Source organism: Myotis lucifugus, unplaced genomic scaffold (assembly GCF_000147115.1).
Source record: "Myotis lucifugus unplaced genomic scaffold, Myoluc2.0 scaffold_274, whole genome shotgun sequence".
In the NCBI taxonomy this organism is placed as follows: Eukaryota; Metazoa; Chordata; class Mammalia; order Chiroptera; family Vespertilionidae; genus Myotis; species Myotis lucifugus.
In genome coordinates this window covers 1598352-1607830 of record NW_005871322.1, presented here as the reverse complement: position 1 = coordinate 1607830, position 9479 = coordinate 1598352, and the positions used below count along the sequence as shown (strand labels likewise).

The 9479-nt window shown below is 50.1% G+C and overlaps 1 protein-coding gene across 2 annotated transcripts in view; it reads left to right on the top strand.

Annotated features, from left to right (window-relative positions):
• The first annotated feature begins 6158 nt into the window (after nt 1-6158).
• SMPD3 (sphingomyelin phosphodiesterase 3) overlaps nt 6159-9479 on the top strand; it is a 77627-nt gene continuing 74306 nt past the window's right edge. For both annotated transcript variants that reach the window (XM_014464976.2, XM_023763077.1), the window contains exon 1: nt 6159-6291. The gene's annotated coding sequence lies outside the window, so the exon portion shown is untranslated. The remainder of the gene's footprint in view (nt 6292-9479) is intronic.

Below are 9479 nucleotides of genomic sequence, written 5' to 3'. Positions count from 1 at the left end.
TCTTGGTTACTAAACTTGGTGGTTCACTTGTCAGACGTTGGCTAACTTGACATTCTGCACATGTGACCTCACTTCCTCCATTTGGCTTCTGTGGCATACCATTCTTTGGTTTTCCTATCTTTCATTCTTTAAAAAAAAATAATTCTTTATTGGAGAAAGTATTACATATGTCCCCCTTTCCTCTCCATTGACTCTCTCCAGCACTCCCCCACCCCCTGCCCCAGGCCCTCACCACCCCATTGTCTGTGTCCATGGGCCTTGTATATATGCATACAAGGTCCTTGGTTGATTACCTCCGGCCCACCCATCTTCCCCGCCTTCCCTCCGAGATTCCGCACTCTGTTCCATGCTTCCACGTCTCTGGATCCACTCCAATCATCAGTTTATTTTGTTACTTAGATTCCATGCATGAGTGTGATCGTGTGATACTTATCTTTCTCTGACTGACTGATTTTACTCAGCATGATACTCTCCAGGTCCCTCCATGCTGTCTCAAAGGGTAAGAGATTCTTCTTTTGTACTGCTGCATAGTATCCCATGGTATAAATGTACCACAGCTTTTTTATCCACTCCTCTACTGATGGGCACTTGGGCTGTTTCCAGGTCTTGGCTATTGTAAATGGTACTGCTATGAACATAGGGGTGCATACATTTTTTCTGATTGGTGTTTCGGGTTTCTTGGGATATACTAGTATTCCCAGAAGTGGGATCACTGGGTCAAATGGCAATTCCATATTTAATATTTTGAGGAAACTCCATATTGTTTTCCACAGTGGCTGCATCAGTCTGCATTCCCACCAGCAGTGCACTAGGATTCCCTTTTCTCCATATCCTTGCCAGCACTTGTCATTTGTTGATTTGTTGATGGCAGCCATTCTGACAGGTGTGAGGTTATACCTCATTGTTGTTTTAATTTTCATCTCTCTGGTGATCAGTGATTTTGAGCATTTTTTCATATGTCTCTTGGCCTTCTGTATGTCCACTTTGGATAAGTGTGTATTTCGGTCCTTTGCCCATTTTTTAATTGGATTGTCTTCCTTTTGTTAAGTTGTATGAGTTCCTTATATATCTTGGATATTAACCCTTTATCAGATGTATCATTGCCAAATATGTTCTCCTATACAGTGAGCTCCCTTTTCGTTTTGTTGTTGGTTCTTTTTCTGTGCAGAAGCTTTTTATTTTGATGTAGTCCCATTTGTTTATTTTCTCCTTAGTTTCCTTTGCCCTAGGACAGTGGTCGGCAAACTCATTAGTCAACAGAGCCAAATATCAATAGTACAACGATTGAAATTTCTTTTGAGAGCCAAATTTTTTAAACTTAAACTATATACATTGTTATTAACTTAATTAGGGTACTCCTAAGCTGGCCTTTGCTAAAAACGTCCTCAATCTGATTGAGGTACTTTCGCTGAGGTCGACCCCTTCCAACTCTCCCATCCACACTCGTCTTGTATACTTGTTTCGTCTATCTCCTTTCGTTCATCCTCTCTATATGTCCAAACCATCTCAACATACCTTTCTCAATCCTCGACACTACATCTTCTTTCACTCCACAACGTTCCCTAAAATTAACTTAATAAACTTTACTTAAAGTTTTAAGTCTTAGTTAAACTATAGGTACGTTGACTAAAACTTGATATCATACTTAATAATGATATTATTTATTGATAACATTAAATTCCTTACAATTTACCTTACAATATCCATAAAATTAAATCATGACAATGACTGACAAACACTAATGTGAACAATGGCCTTGCATCTCCTTGGAAAGTTTGGGAAGTCAGGTTTGTATGTTGTTGCCCGCATGTGGTATTTTGTGGAAGAGCCACACTCAAGGGGCCAAAGAGCCGCATGTGGCTCATGAGCCACAGTTTGCCGACCACGGCCCTAGGAGATGTACCCGTAAACATATTGCTACGAGAGATGTCTGTTTCCTCCTCCTATCTTTCTGACTATTCTCTCACTTTTCCTTTTAGGCCCCTCTTCCTCTACCTGTCCCATAAATGTTGGTATTTCCCAAGGGAGTTTGGTCTTCTCTTTGGCCCTCTCTATTGAAGGAATCCATCCATTCCCATGGCTTCAATTATGATGTATATGTTGATAACATGATAACTTAAGAGTTTCTTCAGATCAGTTCTCTCAAGGATGACAAGTTCTCAGGCTCTGTCTTTTTGGGTTGAATTAGGTTCAGAGTAATAGTTCCCCTAGTTACTTCTTTGGCCATGAATGAATTATTCCCATATATTAAGGCATTTTCCCAAGATAAGCTCCAAATCACCTACTAGACATCTCACCTGGATGTCTCCCACTCACCTCAAACTCATCTTCTCCTCTTCCTGCCTAAACCTGCTTCTTTACTATTCCGCATTCAGAGGAAAACACCACCATCCACCCACCTAGCTTTCTAAGGCAGACATCTGGGCATCATCCTTGACTCACCACTCCCCCACACCTTCAACTCATCACTCACAAAGTCCTTTGAATATTTACCTCCTTATACATCTCAGATCCACCCCCTCTTTCACATCTTCATGGTAATGATGCTGGATCACTTTTGACCTACATCCCAGACTCATCTTCTGACCTTTCTCCACACAGGCCCTAGACTGCTGATACCGGCTTCCCTCTGGCAACCAGGACCCAGGCTTCCCTTGCAGCCCTAGCTTCATCTGGAAGGTCGTCCGGAAGGACATCTGGTCTATTTAGCATATTACACTTTTATTATTATAGATTATATTCCTCAGTCTGGTATATTAACCAGGCTCTTTGGGACCCGGCCCTGGTTAATCATTCCAACCCCATGTCTGAGATTCAGCATTCTGGTTAATCCCCTAATTAGAAGACCTATGGAACTTTACTGAGACCTTTTCCCCCTCTAACAAAGTTTGAAACTCTAGCTTTTAAGCAGCTAGAATTCTATTCTCTTAATGTTCTCTGCTCTAAATCACCTCTAAAAAATGACAAATATATATATTTTGGTTAATCCTCACCCGAGGTCATTTTCCAATGATTTTAGAGAGAGTGGAAGGGAAGGGGAGCGACACAGAGAGAGAAGCATCGATGTGAGAGAGACACATCAATTGGTTGCCTCCCGTATGCACCCAACCAGAGCTGGGGATCAAACCTGCAATTGAGCTACATACCCTTGACCAGAATCAAACCCACAACCCTTCAGTAGGCCGATGCTCTATTCACTGAGCCAAACTGGCTAGGGCCAAAACAAATATATTGAGCATATACCTGACCAAAGTCATACCTGACCAAAGTCAACTAACAAAAGAATGGTGGTTTGAACTCAGATTACCAAGGGCATTACCTCCTGCCTGTTTATTCACAGTCAAAGCAATTTCTGATAATGCAAGATAAAAAATGTGGAACCGGATTAATATTTAAGTGCTTGATATTTATGTTTTACATAAGGCATCTCATTTATCCATTACAACATTTTCAAGTAAGCAAACTGCAGATCTGAGAAGGTTGTGCAAGGCCACACAGCTAGTAAATAGATTTGAATCCCCCCACCTCAACCTTATTAGCTGTTTCCTAACACCAATAAATTTCATTTTACAACTGACGAAGCAGGTCCAGCCCAGGATCACATATCAAATCAGAGGCAAAGTTAGAATTAGAATCCAGGTTTCCTGACTCTAGTTGGCTGAGCAGATGCTAGTTTAAGAAGATTGGTGGAACCCAACTTTCCCCCTATTTGTAACAAATTTCTGAAAACTAGTACTACTCCTGAAGGGCTAAACCGACCTCTAGAGTTTCAGCTATGGCTCTAAAACCTCTGCTGATACTGTGCTAATGCCTGCCTGTGGCGTAGTCCTCCCCTTACCCACTTTTCCAACAGCCTCTACTCTCACTGCATCCACAGAATCAGGCTTCAAGACAAATCCCATTTCCCCCCTGCCTCCTTCCAGTTTTCTATCTTCAGTAATGAGGTCCCATCTATTCGTCCAGCTCCAATGGCTTTCCCTCATGGTTGACCCAGGATCAAAGTCCCCTCTGCCATGCCTCTTAGAGGTCATTAGTTCTTTCCTAAATGCCATCCATTTTACTCTCTCCCTCATGCTAGCCTTCTTTCCCTGGATGTCATCAACTCAAGGATGACAGAGTTACCTTTGCTCAGGCTCTGTCTTTTTGGTTTAAATCAGGTTCAGTGTAATAGTCCCCCTGGTTACTTCTTTGGCCAAAAATTACTCCCATATATTAAGGCATTCTCCCAAGAATGCTTTAGCTGAAATACACCCAAAATGCCTGGGTAAGGTGACAGATGAAGCATGTGTGGGATTAATTGGACTATTTAGCCAACACCAGGGCCCTGAATGGGGAAAGATTCAGAAAAGATGCTACTTGGCAAGGTGGGACATCACCACTAAGGCCCCATGAAGCTGAACAGAAGGTTGAAAGATGGGCAGGAATCTCAGACCGTCTTTACTTCCGGGTCAGAAGATCTTTCCCAGAAAGAGAGTGGGGTGTAGGGCATTTAAGCACAGAAAGGAGAAGGGCCATCAGCCAGGAAAAAAAGGAACAAGAACTGATGACATTTAGGAGAGAATTCATAGGACTTCCAAGGAAAAGGCATGAATCTGTCACTCCCTAGCGTCAAAGGACTGGAGAAGGGCCCTCCAGCATTCAGGCAAAATTCCAATCCACTGTAAGAATGACATAAACATTTCTTCAAACACGTGGCATCCCTCTAGTTGAACACTTGCAGTACTGGGGAACACCCAAGCTGAGGAAATCAAGTTTATGAAGGCATGAGTGACACTCAATTAAAGTTCAATTCATTTGCAATTCAACAAATATCTATTGAGTGCCTACCATGTGCCAGGTACTGTACTCTAAGTATGAAAATATAGACAGGGGCCCTGCTCTGTGGGTCTTATGATCTAATGTGGAAGATAGATAGATAAGCACGCAAGTAGAACAGGGGAAGGAGAGGGCGCTGCTCAAACATAAGGTGGGGTACCGGACACGAAGGCAGGCATCTAGGCTGGGGCTTGAAGAGTCTAAGGAGTTAGCTAAGTGCAGGGTGGAGGGGCCCACGGGAGTAACAGAAAACGGGTTCTTAAGGCTTCTCTGCTTCCCAAGAAGTTCAGTGTTGCAATAAGGTGGAGTCCTGGCTGCCACCAGAGTGTAAGGCCATATTTCTCCGGAACCCCCCTGATCTTGGAGGCTAGTTCTTGGAGGGGAGACCTGGGAATACCCGATGCCAAAGGTTTTAAAAAAAAGGAAAGAAAGCGGAGTCCAGATCTTGAAGGGTTTTTCAAATGATGTGGAGGAGTGTGGGTTTCATGCCTGAGATAATGGGAAGCCTGTGAAGGATTCTAAGCAGGAGAAGCGCCCTCTGGCTACGCTAAGGGAGGCGCTGCGGTATCTGGCGTGAAGGAGGCCAGAACCTGGGCAGAGGGGATGGGAAGGCTTTCATGGCCCCAAACGTTATGATAAAAAATAAATAAATAAATAACATACTCTCCTATGACAAGATAGAGACCAAAAAAAAGTAAAGGGATAAAGTTCAGAATGTGGTGGGAAGGTCTCCGTCCCCTCTCACCTTTGTTGGGCAAACCAAAGCTGCTCGCCCTGGAATTGCCCCATCACCGCGGAGTGTGGGCGGGGGGGGACGGCTCCACGCCTTCTTCTCGGATAGTAAAACTAAGACCACGAATTCCGGGGTGGGGACCAAGGAGAAAAAAGAATCCAAACGGCCTCCCAAGAGGCTCCCGAAGTCACGCACAATCCTTCGAGGTTTCCCCTTTCTCCCTCAGCCATCTGCAACCAGCCGCCTTTGCTATGGAAACAGTCCTCCCGCCCTCCTCAGAGCCTCCGTTTCTTCAATGCATCCTGGAAAATGCAGTCCATCTCTGGCCACCTTCCCGCGGCAGGAGCTCACTCCGGGTCCATGAAGGACTACAAGTTCCAGAAGGCAGTGCGAAAACGCAGGCGGTCTCTGGGGGATGTGGTCTTGACAGAGAGACCTAGGAACCCTCGGGCGGAGCCGAAGGGTGAGGGGAAGGCGCCCCCCCCAATGGGCGGCCTCCTAGGCGGGGCCCGGGTCGCCATTGGCTATGGCGGCGCACAGGAGGCGGGGCCATCGGAATGAGGCGCGGAGCTGTTCTCCGCTCCAGGTGCTGAGTCCGAGGGAGGCTCGGAACGCGGGAGCCGCGGGAGCTGCGGCCGCCTCCGCCGCCGCCGCCGCCGCGAGAACTACCTTCGGGAAGCCGCAAGGAGCCCCGAGGAGCTGGGTGCACTGCCTGGCGTTGACCGCTCTCCTGCCTCTCTGAGGTCGGTGCTGCTGAATTCGCGTTTGTTTTATTGGAGAGGGAGTGGGGGGGCCTGGGGAGTTGATGGGACCTGTCCTCGCCGCCCTCCACACCATCTGTCCCAGGGAGCTGCTGACTCCTGGCCGGCCTCCCTCTAGCCCGGCGCCTGAGGTCGGAGCGGCTTGGGTTAGTTTTTGTTTTATGGTGGAGGGGGCTCTTGAGTGTGAGGGGCAAGCTGAGGGGCCACTCCCCCGCCCCGTCTCTCCTGGGGGCGTCCAGAGCTGGGAGCCTCCCTCCCCGGTGTCTGAAGTCGCGCTGCTTGGATCATTGAGGACGGGAGGGATGGAGGTCCGGAGGCAGGGACCCTTCCCCACAGGACCTCGGCTGCTTGAGGCTGCAAAGGGGGTCTGGCTGTGATGGAGGAGACCACAGGATTCCTTCTGCCCAGACCCTCCCGGGTTATTCCGGAAGGGCTGTTGGGGATCAGGATGACCCTTCCCCGTGCCCACCCTTTCCCCGAAGCCCGGGGTTTTGTGAAGAGGGGATAGATGGAGACAGGGGACCCCCCCCCTCTTACTGGACCCGCCTATGTTATTGAGGGAGAGGGGATTGGGGGGTAAGAGGCAAAGGCGGGGGACTTCCCCGCACCTGCTTGGGTCGCGGGAACAGGAAAGCACCGACGGATTCTCGGGGTCCTCCGCGCTCGCCCGGCGCCGAAGGTCCGAGTGGCCCTGGGGGCGAGGTGTGCGGTGGGGGACAGTAAGAGGGATCGAGGGAGCCCTCCCGACCGCTCCCTCCCAGGTCTGATCTCCGAGGCCCTCTCTACCTGGATCCAGGCCAGGGACACCAAGTCGAAACCACCCTCCTACCCCGCCCCACCCCGCCCCGGGGGCCCGCGCTCCTGCACCCGGAGGGGAGCTAGACCCGGGCGGACGGGTGCGGGGCGGGACAGGGCGGTCCCTTCTCAGGCACCCTGGAGCTCCGGGCAGACACCCCCCGAGTCCGCAGACCCCAGGGGCTGCTCCCCTCGGCGCAGGGTGCGCCCCAAATCAGGCGCGGAGACCTACACCCCCGGCACGCGGCGGGCGCTCCGGGCACGGGGCTTCGCTCTCCGCCCTGGCATCCGCGGGAGGACAAAGCGGCGGTCGCCGCACTGGCGGGCCTGCGCCAAGGGCTGAGCGGGGGGCGCGGCCAGGAGAGGGGGGGCTTCGGGCGCGGCGCGGGGAGCTTCCGCGGAAACGTGCCAGATGCCGGGCGGGAGACAAAGCGCGCTCGCTCCTCACAGGCCCGCGCGAGCGGAGATGGAAAATCCCAGGAGAGGAGGCGGCTGAGCCCGGGCAGGGCACTATGCCCCGCACTCTTCTCCTCCGCACCCCGCGCCCCCCTCCACACTCAACGCCCCCCACACACACCCGCTGCCAGCCCAGCACCCAGATGCCATGTGTGCGATGGTAACCAGGGTCCCTTCTGGGGGCGTTCAAGACCTGGGACCACAAGGATGTGGACAGTTGGGGGACTCCATCTCCCGGGGAAGGGCCCACGGTTCAGCAGTCCTGAGTGGGCCAGGGTCCAGAGGGACATCCTGAGTGGACCCCACCCCCACCCCAACACGTGCCATCAGCCATGATAAGTCAAATTTGGTTCCCGGGTTTGAGTGTGTTTCTGTGTGTCACAGTGTGTTTGCATGGGTAATGGTGTTTGCATGGATCAATGTGTGTGTGAATGTGCATAACTGGGTAGAATGCACAAGTGAGTGCTCCAGTGTTCGCTGGGTGTCATGGTGAGCTTGGGCATCTGGCTGGGTGTGTGTGAGAAGAGCCACTTACTGGTGGCCTTGGATGTTGAGGATGGGGATGGGTGCAGGGTAGTCTCCGCTTCCACTCTCAAGCCACAGTAATGAACGAGGGTCCAAGTGGATGTCTCAGGGTGGAGGTAGCTTCAGGCCACCTTGGGCCTGGCCTGCATGCCTGGGTGTGACCCAGAATGTGGGCTCTTTGTGGGGGGCGGTCTCAGGTCTGAACCTAACACCCTCCCCAGAGTCTTGCCCTTTCCATCCCTCAGAATATTCAGGCTGAGGAGAATTCTGCACCCGTCACCAGCATAGGCTGCCAAATGGGGCTTGGGGGTGTGAATCAACAGAGTCCCTTATAAGGGGGTGCAAGATTGTGCAGCAAGGCAACTTTTGTCACTTTGGTCTCTGTGTCTGGAAGGACCATGGGCTGGGGTTGCTGGTCAGTGACAGGTGGCCTCTCAGTAACACCGGGTACACTTGCAGAGAGGGCACTGGTGTGACACCGAGGTACCGCTGTGGGAAGACACCCTCAGAGGATGAGAACAGCCCTCCAAGACCTGCCACTCCCAGCAAGTGACCTCAGCCTCATAGTACTTTCATGACAAAGATGCTATGCTTTGATATAATCCCTGCCTGAGACCACCTTTCCCAGTGGAACCACAAGAAGAGCAGACAGTGGAGCCACCACCCAGCCCGGCCACGTCCAGTCTCAAGTATCCATTGCCAGTATCCACAGCGACCTCTGCTGGGAAGAAGCTAAACCATGGTGTGGAGGTTCAGGGTGGGTGTGAGCATTGTTAGGTGAAAACCATAAACCCTTCTCTGTGGGGACTCCCTGTCTGCCTTTGGAGTCCTGAGCTGATGTGCTTGTCTGCAGTTTCTTCAAGCTAATTCTAGCAGTGGGACTGCCGCTGTCCTTACCCACAGGGAAATATTTAAAGAGGGCCTAAATAAAGGCCTTTATGTTTTCATCCCGTTGGGGCTGGGCATCAAATCCATCTATGAGGAAAATGCATAGAAAACATTTATCAAAATCAGAGAGGTTTAAGCATCTTTCCTGTTTCTTCCTCTCACTCTATGATTTCTTTCTCCTTTTTTCCCTATTTCACTTTGATGCTTTTCTCTTCCTGTTATTGAATAACATATAACATATAGGTCAATAACATATTTTTCAAACATAAGCCTTCTTTTCCTGGTTGGCAATGTGGCCCATAAAATGCAGGTATCAGGAGACTATAAAGAGCTGGCAAACACTGGCTCTTCCAGGCTAATGATGGGAGTGTGGGAGATGGATGAGATGGATGAGATGGATGAGTCTCAAATGCCCACCTGGTGACAGTGTCCCTTCTCCGGGAGTTGCTGTAAAGGGATTTCATGCAGCCACAAACTCTTTTAAGCTCCTCAAAGGAAAGGAGGTA